A 17356-nucleotide genomic window follows, 5' to 3' on the forward strand; every position below is an offset into this window, starting at 1 on the left:
CACATCTTGAATCTGTCAAGGGCTTCCATGTCTTTAATCACGTCCCATCGTTTGACTTTAGTTTTCATGACTACTTGTGAGTCTGTACTCAAAAGACCCGACCCTTCTATGAAATGGGTACAGTGCTTCTTATAATTCCTAAGAAAGACATTGTCCACGCCATCCATCATTTCTCCCAAATGTGCCCCCAAACTAGTAAATATTTTCTTTGAAATTTGTTAAATACAACCTTTCAACACCAAGCAGCTTTGATTTGACCTCCTTTTGATTTTTCATCTTACCAAATCTAAGGGCGCGGAGACTTACAAGGTGTTTTCTATCTTTATCAAGTGTCCCCAAACTAGGGCTTTCCATGTTGGCCACCTTATTATATACAAACAAGAATTGCTTCAGATCCTGTGCCCAACACGACTGAAGACCTCACTCTAGGCATATTACACTCATGGGCGTGGATCTAGGCAGGCCCAAAACCTCTTTCAGGGCCTTACCCTCCAGGAAATCTAAGTATTTCCTACCAGTTAAAATGATCAATTCGGCTCTGTATAGCACGATAGCAGTCACTTTAAAATTAATAGAACTCTATTAGGGGATAAAAAATAAATGCACACATCCTACCTTTGATAACCTTCATTAAGGTAATGCACGATTGCACCTTGATCTCCATAGTCTTTTTTTGCACTTTCAGTATGTCTGTAACGAAAATACGAGAAGCCCAGGTACTTAAAGATCTTGGGCACAATTCATGGAAAAGTGTGCATTTATCCCGCAAAGGTCGCTCGCTGAGAACAACACTGCGCAAGCCTGCATGCAGAATTAATTCTGCATGCTTTGCGTATTCATGGAATTGTTTGCGCAAAGTAACCGTATACACAGTCGCGGCCGGAACGTCCTGACACGCTCCCATGTAAAACAGCCAGAACAGCTACCTTTGCATGCTCCCCTTGGCGCAAATACATGCACCTTTCAAACAGTGCATGGGGTCCCCCACCTGCATCTCCGGGACTTTGTGCGGTGTCCCTCATAACTGTTACCGGCACCACGACAACATGCATACGATTTATTGTAACTCGGGTAATACACAGAAAATCAGTGCGTGAACCCCCGTAAACCGTTCCTGCACACCGCTAGACTGCGTACGCGCATCCCTATGTCAGATCAGAATCACGGCTGTGTACATGCACCCCTGAATCCGACACCCGATCTTACCTCTGCACAGTGTATCCTATGCCCAAATTTCTGTTTGCCTGCCTTCGGGTGGCAGTAAGTATGTGGCCTTTGCGTGGCCATTTCCCTGCCGAGAGGTTGCACGCTCGGATCCATGTATGTGTCCTTCCAATCATTAGTGTGGGTGCAATAGACTGCCTGCCTGTCCCTTGTAACGACCACATTTTGCCTTGTCCTTCCTCATTTTCCATGTTCCGTCCCCTACCCTGTCCTCTGTGCAAGCCACGCCCATTCTCTGCATGATGTCTTGCGCAAGGCACTCAGCCTCTCGCAGTGACATGCCAAGCCTGCGTGAAGTCCCCACAAAATACAAAGAAGTGCTGCGCAGTCGATTCCATGAATCAACAAAAAGTATTTCGAACACCGTTTGGTATCCAAAGTCCTGATTTTCCACACAGATAATTCAATGAATCAGGCCCCTTAACTTCTGCCACTCTGGTTTCGTTAATAGGCCACACACTGTGTTTCCTTAGTTTTGTATTACTTATTGTTGCTACAAAGGACTTAACCAAGTTTATCTTTAGTTTATTAATGCTTAGATACGTTGGCCTCCCATGAGTCAATCTCTGTAGACCCAGCGGGGTAAAGTCTAATAAGATCAAATCATCTCCGTAAGCAATACATTTTGTTCTTAAACCTGCACATTTTGGAGGATAATTCCCCTAGCGGTTACTCCTCACTCCTTTACCCAGAGAGATACACCTGGGAAGATTGCTTTCAGAATTTAACCTTAACCTTAACCTTGCCTCGTTGTTCGAATATAGCAATTGAAGCATCTACTACAGCCCTGAGTCGATCCCCCACAGATTCAGTTGTGCATTAACATTTCCAAGTCAACATTAATGAATGCTGAGGAGAGATACACGCCCACCACTATATACAGAGCTCTCCCAGTGTGTCCTCCGGCTTGTGCCAAAAAAGAAGCAAGTGTCATACCACTTAATGTGGTCCAAATGCCCTTTTTGAACCCTGTTTGTTGCGGGTTAAACATATTAGTTGATTCAGCCCACTTTGTTTAGTCCTTTAATACCAAGGCCGTCAAAATCTTGGGAGATACATCTAATAACCAAATTGGCCAATTGCTCATCGGAGACTTTCTAAGGCCTTTTTTAAAAATTAAAACCAAAATAGACACATCCACAGAACGTTTGCCTGTTCCAATTATCTGCTTAAACAATCAATAAAGAATGTCTGCTCATACTTCCTTTCTACATTTTAGGAGCTGATTAGACATACCGTCGGGACCACAAGCTGTGGAATCCTATAGCGCCTCTATTATTGTCACAATGTTGTCTCTATCAAAGACATATGCCCAAGGTATCTCAGATGGCGTAACAGTGTTTCAACGTCTTATGGAACCACTCGCCTCCCCTTTATATTTCACTGTGAAATAATCACCCCATGCACCCTCAGAAACACGCTAGGCCTGACAATCTATTTGCATCTTATTCTTGTGATTCAGTTGCCACCAAATCCATCTGGCATCTTTCTTAATCAAGTTCCAAAACAGGTCTTGGTTTTCCTTTATATAGATCTGCAGTTTATGATCTTTCACCCATCTTTTATACTTACTCTTACGTCCCGTCCCCTTTCCACCATACTGCATGGGCATCCCTTCCAAGGGATGGGAGACGGAACGTTTTTCACCAGAAAAAACCTTATTTCCCTTTAAATTTAGAGGCGCGCGGGGGAGCGGCCTGGGGAGCATGCACTGCCCTGACTCCGCCCTCCAGCGCCACACCTCATTCCCCTTTTCCGCACTGACGGGAATGGGCCAAATTCACCAGCACTCTTGGGTCTGACTTCGGCCATGTAATTCCACGCGCGGATACTTCTTCTCTTTGTCTTTGTTTTTTATCTGTTATCATTCAGGAACTCAGGCGCCATGCTCCTCCCCGGCGCATGTCACCTTCCACAGGGTTCAGCAGGTGTCCATCCTGCAACGGGCTGTTCCCAACTTCAGACCCCCACGCCCTCTGCCTACGTTCCCTTGGTCCAGACCACGGTTGGGGGACTGAAACCGCCCTACTTGACCTGAAAAACCAAATGGACGATGCCAGAGACATGGGCAAATCAGCTCTTCTCCTACTCCTTGACTTATCTGCAGCGTTCGATCTCGTAGATCATGACGTCCTTTGCCATCATCTCTCCTTCACCGCCAAGTTCTCCCCTGACGCCACAGCATGGATCAAATCCTTCCTACAAGACAGAACCATGCAAGTATTTTCCGACCTAGCCTCTGCCTCACCCACTACCATACTCTTTGGCGTGCCCCAAGGCTCATGCCTCTCCCCCACACTCTACAACATCTTCACACGACCCCTCTTCCTCATCCTCAACGCTATGGGTATATCCTACACTAACTACGCGGACGATACCCAGATCCTCCTTACCCTCACAGGCAACTACGACACCGACTCCATGACCCTTAACAACCTCTACAACACCATCCAAGCCTGGATGGCAGACAATGGACTATGCCTCAACTCTGACAAGACAGAACTCCTACTGGTAGGTTCCCCCGAAACGCTAAAAAAACTTGACTCCCAATTCAGTCACTTCACCATCAACACCATCAAAATACCTGTTTCAGACTCAGTCAAAACTCTTGGAGTCTATCTAGACTCTAACCTCTCCATGGACAGACAAGTCAACGCCATTGCCTCCTCAGCCGCATATCATGCTAAACTGATCAACGCAGTCAGGCCTTTCCTCTCCAAAGAGAACTGCACAAACATAGCCAGAGCCATCACCGGCTCCAGGCTAGACTACTGCAACATACTCTTCCTAGGAACCTCAAAAAAAAACTTGGAGAGGCTACAAGTCATCCAGAATAGTGCTCTCCGAGCAGCCCAAGGTATTGCCAAAAGGGACCACATCTCGGAAGCCAGAAAACTAGCCCACTGGCTCCCAATAAAGGAAAGAATAACTTTCAAAGCGCTCACATTGACACACAAATGCATCCATCTCACTGCCCCCGATTACCTCTCACAAAGAATCCACTCCGTCGCCTCTACAAGACCAACAAGATCACCCTACACCAACATGCTCTCTGTGCCATTAGTAAAAAGATCCAGAGCAGGTGGATCCAGCTTCCCCTATCTCGCACCCACTCTCTGGAATGCCCTACCTCCCACCATCCGTGGTGAGCCCTCCCTCCTAGCCTTCCGCAAAGCACTGAAAACCACCCTCTTCTCATAAGGTCCCTCGCAGCTGCATAATACCAACCATATGACCCACTGCCTAAATTGTATTGACCAACCGCATAAGCTGTAATGATAACCTTGCTTGTTCCTATCTGTATTATGCCTCTTACCTATACCATGTCTGTAACTAAGCTCATGCAAGTAACAGCGCATCAATGCCCCTGGGCTGCTTGCGCGCTATACAAATTTAAATAAATAAAATAAATAAATAAATTGGCAAGCTTGTACAGCGTGTGGATTGCTGTCATCGAAAGCGCTGAAGAACAGTCTAGCCAGGTGGAGGGAGCTCTTCCAGTAGTCACCTCCAGAGGACCTCAAGAACTTTGTGAAACACTGAGCCAGGCCCAAGGGAGGGCCGCTATTTTCCATCACGCCCCGCAAAGGAGACTCCTTTCCAAGGACTCTCCCGCGCGGGAGGGACCGTTCAGGTCCTTGTGCCAGCATGTGCACCGAGGCTGCTACAGCTACTGGCCTTCGGGCCGAGGGATCCTCGGATCCTCCCGGTGGTAGTGTTGAGGGACCGAAAGGTTCTTGTACCGGATTGTCATCCGAGGGGCTCTGCCCTTGTACCGGCAATATGGCCGAGGAGCTATGCCCTAGTACCGGCAATACGTCTGAAGGGGTGCCTAAAAGCAGCTCTACCGACCCCCGGGTCGAGGGTGTTACACCTACCGGGCCTAGAGTCGAGGAGCAGGGTAGGCCTTGTGACCCACACGCAAGAGTTTTTGAGGAGGCTCGGTTCAGCGAGCCGAGCAACACGTCACAGGCACGTGGCAGACAGCTCAACAAGATGGCTGCCGTGCCAGACAGAGGCACCCGTCCGACGCCATTCCAGGCGTTCAGTGAAGAATGAGTGTCAAGGTGGGACTGGCCTCAACCAGGTACGTGGCCTACAGCCTATCTTTCTTATGCACAGGGCAGCTTCCCACTGCGTCCATACGGGCAGGGTATGCAGCGGCTCCAGCAGCTCCCGGCTACCCCGCCAGTATCCCCTACCACCTCTATGGCCAGTGAAGAGGGGTTCTTCAAGAGGTTCCTCTGGCTCATGAAGTCACCTCAGATTGGGGTTATTCTCAAGGATGCCATCAGGGAAGTCCTCTCTACGATGCTAGCAGCACAACAAAGCACCTCCACCGGCAATCTTGCGTACTGGAAGAAACTCTATTCAAACGCGTCCCTGCATCTTCGTCAGGCTAATGCCGATGCCATGCTGGCTGCCGCTAACCAAAGTTTATGGTGGGAAATTGCGAACTTCCTCCCGGAACTCCCTACGCAGACCAATAAAGTTTTAAGGCGGGGATGGCTGAGGCCAAGCTGGTGGCGCAGGACCTCATGGAATCCACCGTGGCCCATATTGACACCTCTGGCCATGCCATCTGCATCCCCACGGACAAGAGAAGGACAGCCTGGCTCCAGGTAACAAAATTCAATCCGGACATCCAGGAACGCATATTAGATCTACAGTTCGAGGGGAGACCTCATCCACTCCACCAAGGACGAAGAGCTGGACAAGAAGAAAAACAGCTTACAAACGGCCAAATCTTTATCCATCTTGACAAAGTCCACGCCCAAGTCGAACACCCAGTCACAGCAGCGCTCTCACAGAGGGCATACGTATGGAGGGTTCCGTGGCTTCCAGGAACGGAGATGCATGCAGCCAGACCGCTCCCCGTCCAAGGCCTCCATATCCCGCTGGATGGTCTTGGCCATCAAAGAAGCATACGAGGGCCAGCACAAGCCACTTCCGGCCAACATGCATGCCCACGCAGTCAGGGCCAAGCCAACGGCCATCGCATTCCAGCGCCATGTCCCTTGGCAAGTCATAAGCAGGGCGGCCACCTGGGCCGCTCCCTCGGCTTTCTGCAAGCATTGCTGTTTTGATGCCGGCTCTCGGCTTTCCGACAGGCGGTTATCAGGAACGTATTTGCTTAAGGAGGGTCTCCTCTCCACCCTGAGGCTACATTCAGTTGTAATCGCCCATGCAGTATGGAGCAAAGGGGACAGGGCGAAAGAGTAATTATAAGTTACTCACTGTAGTGACTAACGTACTCTTAGTCCTTAGTCCCCTTTCCTCCATTCGTCCCACCAACCTCCACCCTAATAATACTGGTATCATTAGGCAGTGTTAAATCTATTGTCGACACGTCAATGGGGACTGAGGTGTGGTGCCGGAGGGCGGAGTCAGGCAGTGCATGCTCCCTGGGTCGCGCCCCCGCGCGCCCTTTAAATTTAAAGGGGTAGAAGGTTTTTTCTGGTGAAAAAGGTTCTGTCTCCCGTCCCTGAGAAGGGCCGCCCATGCATTATGGAGGAAAGGGGACTAAGAACTAAGAGTACATTAGTCACTACGGTGAGTAATTTACAATTTTGTCTGCAAGACCTGATGGCCTGCTCCTCGACATTCCGCTCTGTAATGTTTGCTTTCCTCGATTTCCTAATATCAGATCGCATAGACCGATACTTTAGGGCAATAGCCTTGTCAAAATGGGGTTTGTCCACAACAAAAACCTGTTGCTCGAATCAACTGGTTGAGGCACTATACTTCTTCATCAACATTAAGGTTTGTGCAAACTCATATGGCACAGTACACAGCTCTTCGTCTTTTTCACACAGATTACCCCACTGTGTCTCTATGCATTTGTTCAACTTCCCCATGTTTCTACTAAAATGGAGCACTCTGTTCTTCGAGGCATTTACAACAAGATTTGTACACCTGGTTTCCTCTATTGCTCTATTATAGTACTAGGTTATCCACAAAAATTGTAATTGTAATTTGCATGCCAAGACTTGAACCTTCCGAGTGAATGCAAGGATATCATTTGATCTCTGTCAATCCTTGTAAATGTAATACACTGGGTGCTCATAAATATCGGCCAATGGAAATTCCCTCCAATCACCTGGAAGTTGTGTAGCACTGTAAGAGGAGATTAGAGGTCTTCTCGCACTGATAGCTTGCTTTGGTGGTTGCTAAGAATGGGACCCAGTTCTGGCGGGTGGCGAGGAGGACGAGAGAGGAGGAAACAAAAGATTTGCATCCCACCTCCACTACTCCTCAGAGTACAATCAGGGGAACAGGGGGACACTCACAGGTGTCAATTGCGAGTCAACTCTATGGATCCATTATGGATCCATTAATAGAGACAGATCTCATGTGGTCTTGAGAAGGGGGTCGAGGAGCACTTTGATAATTCCAGAATGTAGTTTTAACGCATGAGCAGTACTTGAGACAGGAATTTGATCATCGAGAAGGGAAAGAAATGTGCTAATCACCGGAAGGAGGCAGAACATTTTTTGGTGGTGTACTAGAAGAGCAGGATCCACACCTCAAGGCAGAACAGCAATGCAATCAGCACCAGCAGAAAGCATGCGTGGCGAGTAGAATGGCTGCTCAGAGACTTCATCCATGGTAAATATTTCAATGTCTGTTCTGGTATAGTGCTTCCTGTCGGATTCCCACAGCTTCTAAGCACTGTAATAACAGGTATTATTATTTCCCAGTTTAATGGTCCTAGGTTTATCAGTCTCAGGAGGATAAAGCTTAAGTCGGTTCTGCCAAGGGATTTGACTTTGTGAAGTGCAGACTAGCCGTCAGGATTGTACTCTTGAGCAATCCACCCAGCGGGAACTCGGAATTCAGATGGATACAACTGTTTCTGCTGGCAAAAGGGAAAATTGATCAGCACTGAGCTTGCAGGACTCTCAGATCCACTCAGGCCGGGGGATTTTCGAATGTACAGAATATTTATTTATGTTCAGTATTAGCTGCCGTAGACCAACGCCTGTTTAGCACAATAAAAATGCTTTGCCAAGGTTTTCCTTGTACATCCTAAGTTTTTCACTTATTGTTGAACATTAAGGGCCTAATTCATGGAGCCTTTAGCACAGTGCCAAGTGGTGCAAAGACACTTTGCACTGCCAACAAATTGTGCAAGGAGTCCTTTTGCAATGTGACTTTGCTCTGCAAAAAATGCACTTTGCACCGCTCTGTGAATCAGGGCGGGTTCAACGTGTTTGTTGGCAGTTTTGCACCACGCTAAAAGTTCCATGAATAAGACCCTTAAATATTAAACAATAAGAAAAAGAAAAGGCAAACATTTTCAGACTGCGCGGTAACTGATGTTACTTATTGCTCCCATCGTCATCCACCTGGCATGATGGGAGCCGTGGGGGGTTGAGTTGACTCAACCTGTGATGTAGGTAACCGTCCTGTTTCGAAAGCCCACCTGAGTTAGTCCTATAGAAGTATCACCCCAGCAAGATCTTGTGAAGTTTTCTTTTGCATTTCTCAAAGCAAAGCAACTTTGTACTTTTTAGTTTGGGATTTACCTGTGCATTATCATAACTTGAATGCACCATCCTGCACTTAGCAAATATGCCGCAATGGTCTTCCCACGTACCCATAGTTCCCAAATTCTATTCTGCAATTACTATCTTACGTATGTTTTAATCTCAAGCTACAATTGATGTGTTTTTCCTCCCATTTTTATTTAAGCCACTGGTGAAAATGTTGAAAGGCTATGTGCCCAATATGGGATTTTGCCCTTTAATTAGATACCCGACTCCACCCTGAAGATGTGACAACCTCCAAAGCAGAACTATCAGTACCTAATTCATAACTAGCCTCTATTTGCTGGAATGGGACCCCCATCTTCCAGGACCCGGAGGCCCACTTGAAGACAGACGGCTCTAGGGCATGTATCAGGCATAACATGCAGACTTCATGGGAGCTGGAATGCATAAGGGAACAGGGTAATGAGAAGGTTCCCTTTAAAGTAGCTGCTCCTGTTACTGCCCAATAAAACGGGCCCCAGTGATGTGCTTTGGAAATGTTAGCTCTTGTGGGCCGGGATTTAAGAGATGATAAGGACTCAAGGATCTCCAAGCCTGGTAGGGAAGAGGTGAGGGCAATCCGGTGCCTTCACTTATGAGCAGCGGGAGATGAGTGGCCGGAACCTCCCAAGGAATCACAGGACCAGATGCTGTTGCAAGATCCGTCACTCACTAAACTCCCTACCACTGGAGCACAGTGTCAACAGGATAATCAGGAGGACTCCTGCATGCGTCCATGCCATGATATCCTTGACCAGATAGTAGTAAGGATGCATACACATGATCCAGAGCTACGTCCCTGGGGGCCAAGTGTGTGACGTCCTAGTCTGTAATTCCACTTTCCATTTGACGCGTGCCGTCTTTTCTCCCTGTTGGAACCTCCCTGTGCACACAGTTTGTTTCTGCCCATGTACATGTCCTATTCCCTGCGAGCTTATTCTGCCAGCCCGAAGTTAGTTCAATGCATAGCAGCTTGTGTGTTGGAGGGTTGGGATGCATCCCCTCTAGCATGGGGGTTCATTCCAGGTCAGAGATGTGTGGGCCTGAAACCTATCTGCCTACTTTACAAGTGTCAACATATTTGGAAAACCATTTGTGTATAAGAGGAAATCAAAGCGTCCAGGCAGGCAAATGCACTTTTTGATCCCATGAAAAAATTGCTATACTTGCTTGCTTTTTGGTTTACATCGTACTACTTGTTTAGTATTCAATTAGACACCAAACAGGCTCTTGGGTGTCCAAGAGAAGAAGAACAAGCATGGCTGCGACAAAGGCATGGTGTCAATTTAGCATTGACTGCACTACCAAGGGGATATATCATCAACCATATAGTGTGGCTGATTCCTCAGTACTGTAGCAGTCACCTTGTAAAATGCTGTGACGAATTGTGCATGGCTTATGGATTACATTTGCCCTGTTGCTTTGTTCAATACAAGTGAAAACGGTATCAGACAAGGGTTATTCTGTCAAACAAAATGATAGTAGAACTTACTTGTATTTTCTTTGTCTGAAAGCTACAAAACGATCAAGACTTGTGTTTGGCCATTGTAGCACCTCTTATTACCAGTGCAGAAAAAGCACTTAAATTCAGGATATATGCACACACTGTAGAGTTAAGCCTCCTGGACTCAGGTGTGCCGCCGGACCGCCACCCCTTGATCTCGTGTGGTCTGGTCCCCCTCCCTGCCTGCGCTGTATCAGACATTTTGCATATCCTTTGTTGTGGGCTAGTGTGCCAGGAATAGTTAAGACCGCTATCAAAATGGAAGCAGAATATTGTTGTTATAGACATGGTATCTTATAAAATGTTAGTAATCTTCCTAAATAGCTAAATGTGTACTGTTTCTTTTTTATTAGTTAAGTGCATATGGTTGGTTTATCTCAACCTTTCACACTAATTAAAACACACAAATTGTCACATGTATAGTACATAACATAAAAACAGTATACAAGTATAATAATAACTAGTGCTTGAAGTTAATGTAGACATAGCTCCGAACAGTACTTTGGCCCTCAACCATTGGGGATGTGCACCAGTATTGGCTAGCGCAGGGAGGATGTCAAAGCGAATACATTAAATAAAACGTGTCAATGCGGGGGTACGCAATTTAACTAAGTAGCAGGGGGGGGTATCACTAAACATTGCCTGCAGAGTGTACGCAGATATTTCCGAAGCCTAGCCAAATGTGCAAGAGACTTAACATGGTCACGTACTCTGGTTTTAATTCCTGATCTGCGTGAAAATGGAGCCAACTCTGATTCCCACATACAGGAAAGACCAATGGCCGTGCAATGAGAATTAACCAAGCTCTCCAAGTCCTGAAACCAAGACCTACGTGAGTAACGCTTTACATGTTCTAACATGTAGCTCATCAATGAATCTCCGGCTGTCTCTCCAAATGTAATCTTAGCCCATAGGCCAAAGGCAGACACTTTCCATAGTGACATTAATGATTGAAACCCCAGCTCTAATCTAAATGTGTACTATGTGATGCAGAGCTTGAAGAGATCTGCTTTGAAAGATGGAGCTCCTTGTAAAGTGTTTTTGATGAATGGTGTAGGCTTTACAACTCAGAGTCTGGATTTGTGATATTATAAGCATCAAGTGGCGTTGCAATACAATTTGCAAATATATTGTGATATTGGAGGATATGCTGTTTAAGAGTTGTGTATGTGCCTGCAAAAGTAAAATAAGGCATCGTTTTTCGATAATTTGATATATGTTTCTCTCTTGAGTCTGGTGCCAGAACATTTCACGTATGATATATGTGCAATGACATGGAATTGCACTGCGATATATGATAGCTATTATGAGATGGGGAGGTGAATTGGTGTTTTATGAGCACTAGTTTGCACATATATTGTGATCCCTTTTTAAGGCGTGTACAGACCCTTTTTGTGTGGTTAAACATGGATGCCTGCTATGTCTTGAAGGCTGCCATGTAAAGATCTCTGATACAACACGTATCCTCTGATTCCTGCAGCGCACTTCCTGTGCTTCCCTTCTATCTAATGCCTCTGATCAGGCAGGCTGCACAGACATCAGTGTCATCTCCCTCATCCCGTTCTTATCCCTGGTGCACATGTGTAATAGATGTAGAGACCAAGACTTACTCAAATAAAATCCTTGACAGGCAATGAAGAGTTGTCAGAAATCTAGTGACCACATTTTTAAGGGTGGCCATTTTGTAAAAACATCTTTATGATTGTTTTTCTTTGCACAAATGAACAGATCGAAAAATATGATACAGATAATGAAGGAAAAGATCACTTGGATTGCACACACATTCTACAAATACTGTAAGATTTTCAGGCTGACAAAGCTTCAATACTTTTATGCCTGATCAGGCCAAGTGAATATTTTGTAGAGGCGTGGGTATGTAAGTTTCTCCATTGCAGTTGTATTGTAAGTCAACAAAGGGAATCCAAACCGTGAAGAAAAGTTGTATGTTTAACATGACGATGAACTCTTAAGATTTATTTTCCCACCAAAGCACCATGGGTGGCTTTTTCTGTCAATTTCCACTTACCGGCTGTCAGGAGTCTTGCCACCACTAGAAGATGCAGGATTAGTTTACGTCCTTATCACAGTTTATTAGCAACATCCACGACCACCGTGCCAAGCAAAATCCCCTTAGTAGAGACTCTGTAGATAGCCTCATTGTCTTTTGTGTGTCATGTGCCACCAATAACAAATTGTATATGAACTTTCTCTGATCTGCAGACATGCAGATAAGGATGCCTTCTTCAACCAGATTTTCTGCAGAACTTTCCAGATATTTCAGATATAAAGCCCATCTTGCACCTATTCGTGTGTCTGTTTTTGGTTCTGTCATTCCATCAGCAGGGTTTTTTTATGCCGTTTTTTTGCCTCTGTTTTTTTGCTGGAAAAACGCAAAAAATTTTTTTTTTTAATTTGGGGCGTTGCCCCCCAATCCTCCCTTCCCAGTTTTTTACTACCTTTTCGCCCACAGGCCCAACCCCTTAAATCCCTTTACCCACCCCCGTATTTTTCAATGAGTTTTTTTGGCCAATAATCAGCGAAAAAGAAACCTGCAGATGAATGAGCATCGTACCCTGCTTTTATAGTTTATGTTTTCAGTGCCTTGTATATTTAAGAAATTAAACTCCTATTAAGACCTTACCTGCATGTCATCTCCTCAGATGTGGTAAATTGCCCCATCCGTGCCCCCCTGTGCTTGAATATTGCTGCAGTGCCTCCGTTGACTTATACTGTTATCTCTTCTGTACCGCTTTCCAAAATTCAGTTTCTCATGTTTTTAAGCCTGTTGCGACTCCAGCTGTGCATAGTTCCACTAACGTTCTGAGATCTCCCGCTTACCAACCCGCAAACATTTTCCTTATCAAGAGCTGGACAGGCCCCAGGATGACAAACTTTCAGATGTGAGTGGGTGACATGTCTCTACACACGTCTTAATAGCTTTACTCTAACACCAAAGGGCCACTGTTGTTGATATAAGGGACATCCACCACCATAGTGGTTCTCCACCTATCTATGCTAGATCTTTCTAAAGGTATCTTGATCTATACCTGTTGGTTGCTAAGCTACACTGTGACCTCTGCTCCCTTTGCCACACCCATGCAAAAATGCTTGGATTTCAGCGACTAATTTGTTCCTTTCTACATCTGGGATTTCCAGTTATGCCATCAGACCATCCTCTCTAATCCCAGCATTGCTTTCCTTTGACCCATAGATCTCTAATCACCCTGGATAAATTAGGGAAGCTACTGTTTAGGGCTTTCAAGTACTGTAGGGTGGTAATTTGGGTTTTGATTCAGAGTTTCCAGACCTAGAATTATAATAGAATCTGTAGTCCCATATGTATGGGTATTGAACTCCCCATTCCAATATAGATCCAACTCTTGCTTCCCATTAGTCTTAGATATTATTTTGCTTTTGATATGTGACCTGTTTGTTTTTCAGAAAGGACCAAAGCAAACATATGTTTTTCTGAAGTTTGGAACACAGCCGCATGGTCCTCATTATCACATTTGAGCTCTCTGCGACCTATCAAGGAGCAAAACCATTACATTTCAGTTTAAACAGCTGCAAATCAGCCCAAAATACCAGGCAAATCTCCCAATAAACATGTCTTCCTGTTTATTGGGGCTGTAGAACTATTGCCTTTTCCTCCAACGTCCCTCTAATTCATTCCCTTCTCCCTTCATTGTCCGAGAAAGACATTTCGATGTGAAAATAAACTCTTTTATTGATGAGTATAAACAACCCTCTTGCTTTATTGGAGAATGTAGAATTGTTTGTGTGGGTTAATATTTTAATTGCAACTTTTGCTTGGCTTTCCAGAAGCAGATGCGTCTCCTGTAGGAACTCTGTAACTATGTCCACAGTCTCATTAATAAAAGTGCTTTAGACGGAATCAATGAAGGAATTGCCTGCACATTGATTGGAACAGCATCTAAAGATTCATGTTATCAACTAAAGATTGCAGAAGATGTCAAGCCCTCCTGTGACCTGGTATAGGCTTGGAATGTGACGAACGTCACATGGGTTCTGTCCATTTCTAAAAGGCACGTGACTGCATGGTTCTACCCCTTCTGTTATCAGAGGTTATCTGTCAAAATAATTGATGGCTTGAGTGGGGTTAGCAAGGTCCGCATGCAGGCCACAGGTTTAATACAGGCCATGTTCAAGGCTTTCTATGGAGGTCAAGACAAGGGGAACTGAAGGGTCATCAAATATTGGACTATCGTTGGCCCACAGATATTACAAAGCAGCCCCATTCGACCAGGGTAGACATTTCATGCTTGCCTGATTCCAACATAGTGTAGTAACACCATATATGGATCCCCAGGGCCATGATAGCACGTTCACTAGAAAATAAGGCAAGCACTTCATTGGAAATCAGGAACTGATCAGCAGGGGAGAAAGACACCATTTGCTGCTGATGGAGGAAGGCCCCCGCTGTTGCCAGCAAACGTGTTAAAGCAGCGCTTACTTGTAGAGAGTAGGAAAGACAGAATGCCAGGGAGGAGATTGGGGGTTGGGTAAAGCAGGGCAAAGTGGAGAGGCCAGTCCAACATAAAGGACTGGAAGTGTCAGCTGTTGAATGAGAGCAGAGAAAAAGGAAAGGTAGGTGGGAGGTGAGAAAAGAGAAACATCTCGAGAAGGGGCAAGTGGGAAGAAATACTGGAAAGGAAGAGAGAATCAGACGGAAAAGAAAAGAAAGCAGAAGTGGAGAACTGAGCAAAAGAGATCGGAACAGAAGGGGACGTAGTAGAGTGATGAGGATGGAGAGGCGGCAGCGGGGAGAGGGAAAGTAAGAGGATAGAAAAAGGCAGGAGAAACTGAAGCATCGCCAAGCAGAGAGGAATGAGGAACGTGAGGATCAGGAAAGAATGAAAGGCAGGCCAGCCGAGGAGCATGAAGAAGGAGATGGAGAGAAGGGGCAAACATTTCAAGTTGCACACTACTAGCCACGCATACAAAAGCCACTTGCATCCTCAATTTTCCACATACAACACACCATTTCTAGCTTGCCAAGAGCCAATTACTAATAGCCAATGGCTAGTGGTGAGTGCAAATTATAAAGGTCTGCAGGAAGTATTGGAAAGACCACTGAAGGGGGAAAGATCGACAGAAAACCAGGATACTGGGAGCAGGTGTACTTAAAGGACAAGAACAGAGATGCCCCAAGAGTAAGAACATAAGTGAGAAACTAAGAAACAGAGTGTAGATATCCGAAGAGCAGTACCAAGGAAGTTAGATGACAAACCGAAGGAACAAATGGGAGAAATATGCGAACTAAAAATTGACGGCGAAAGAGAGGGAAGATAACAGAAACCCTAGAAGGAAGAAGCAAAAGAGGCGAATGCATTTGGTGGAAGGAGGAACATGCAAGCTTCATCCAAAGGAGATAAACATGACAAGGGTGGATGCAAAGGAATCATTGTCTACAGGCTGACAAACTTGACAGAAGCCAGAGTGGGAAGTCAGAAGTCTTTGAAGACATCCAGAGAGCGATCACATCACTGGCTCCAGTGGTCTGATGGTCCAAGAAGACATCTTCTACTAACCAAAACAACACTCTTCAGTGACCCAGGAGGATAACATATGCCCCGGAACGTGCTTCAGTCTTGAAAGACCAATAGTAGAACAAGGTAAAGAAGAAACGATTGGTGAGACTTGCAGACCCTCAAAGAATGTGAATCACTTTCTTTGATGATTAGTAAGTTACTCTGAACAATGAGGATTGTGTCTCTTTCCATTGATCCCTCGACAGTGAAACTAGGTAATTTGCGTGGGCTCATCACCTTACGCCAATGGGCCGATTTCGTGCAGCTTTGTGCTGTGCAAGCACAGGCACCTGGTCTATCACCAGCTCTTTCTTACATATATGTATTACCACCCTTTTGTAAGTGTCCAATTTTATGGTCCCTGGCATATTTCATTTGGCCTCTTCACGCATACAAAATCAGTACTTTACCATCCAGGACCAAATTTATAATCCAATTTTGAATGTTCATTTTCTCCAAATGCTTCACTTGTGTGTCCTCTGGCTCCGCTGTGGTACATTTACAGGGTTCGATACATTAATTTGTTTTCGAATCCTCTATGCTTTTGTGTTCTGTGAACCATTGAGTTTTGCTCAATTTTGTGATTTTTCAAAGGAGTTGCAAATTCATTCACTACAAGTCACAACTGTAGTATTTGCAAACATACCTTGGTTGACATTTAACTCTATAACTTTCCCACTAACCACCCACTGTGTCCCCTTTTCATTTCCAATCCTTACCACAGGGGTTTTGAAGTCGTTTTCCTATCCCCCACTTCACCTTCTTTTTTCTTCTGCATTATTTTGTGTTGATCCTTTGCTCACAGTGATGACTTACCCAGTTCTTGCGGTCACTCTGCAAATGGCCTTTGTGCATTTCCTGATCCGCTGTATCTTGTTGTAACCCTAAAATATAGGTTGTATCTTCTCTGGTATATGGTGTTACAGTCCAGTCCCTATATTTAAACAGGAGGAGACTTATTTGTAGGCAATGGGACTTCTGCTTAAATGTCTGAGTAAATACTCACGGGTTACCAATTTCCTTTGTGAATATATTAGTTTAATGCAATTAAAGAAGCATTCATATGATTTATGCAGACAATGTTGAGTGCCGCGACAACCTCCAAATTTATCGTCAATAAATCAACCCCGGTGCATAATACAACGCTTCCATTTTTCATGATCGAAGATATGTAGCTTTTCTAAGCGATACATAAAGTTGTTTCTGAATGAGAATGTCTGCTTGACCATCCTGTCACAATCAGTCCATCACATTGATGCTACAGTAAATAAATATACCATTGACCTGATTCACAACAGAACCATTTCATAGTACAAATTTCATCAGACACAAAATGCAATTGAATCCAGTTGCACATAGAGGAGGATGCACAAAAAATCACTTATGGTTCATCCGCAATTTGCTGCAATTTGCGCATGTGAGTGAACCTGATTCATGCAAAAGAGCAAATCTCCAGACACATCATGGTGAAGGCTATAAGTTAAAAAAAAAAAAACTTTAAAAAACAGCTATACTTCAAAGTGGTGGCATACTCTAGAAGAAGA

At 45.0% G+C, this 17356-nt stretch overlaps 1 protein-coding gene across 3 annotated transcripts in view; it reads left to right on the forward strand.

Moving 5' to 3' along the window:
• Nucleotides 1-17356, forward strand: part of PLEKHA2 (pleckstrin homology domain containing A2) — a 1084343-nt gene that overhangs the window by 498123 nt on the left and 568864 nt on the right. The window lies entirely within an intron of this gene.

Source organism: Ambystoma mexicanum, chromosome 10 (genome assembly GCF_040938575.1).
Source record: "Ambystoma mexicanum isolate Mex_15411 chromosome 10, UKY_AmexF1_1, whole genome shotgun sequence".
NCBI lineage: Eukaryota > Metazoa > Chordata > Amphibia > Caudata > Ambystomatidae > Ambystoma > Ambystoma mexicanum.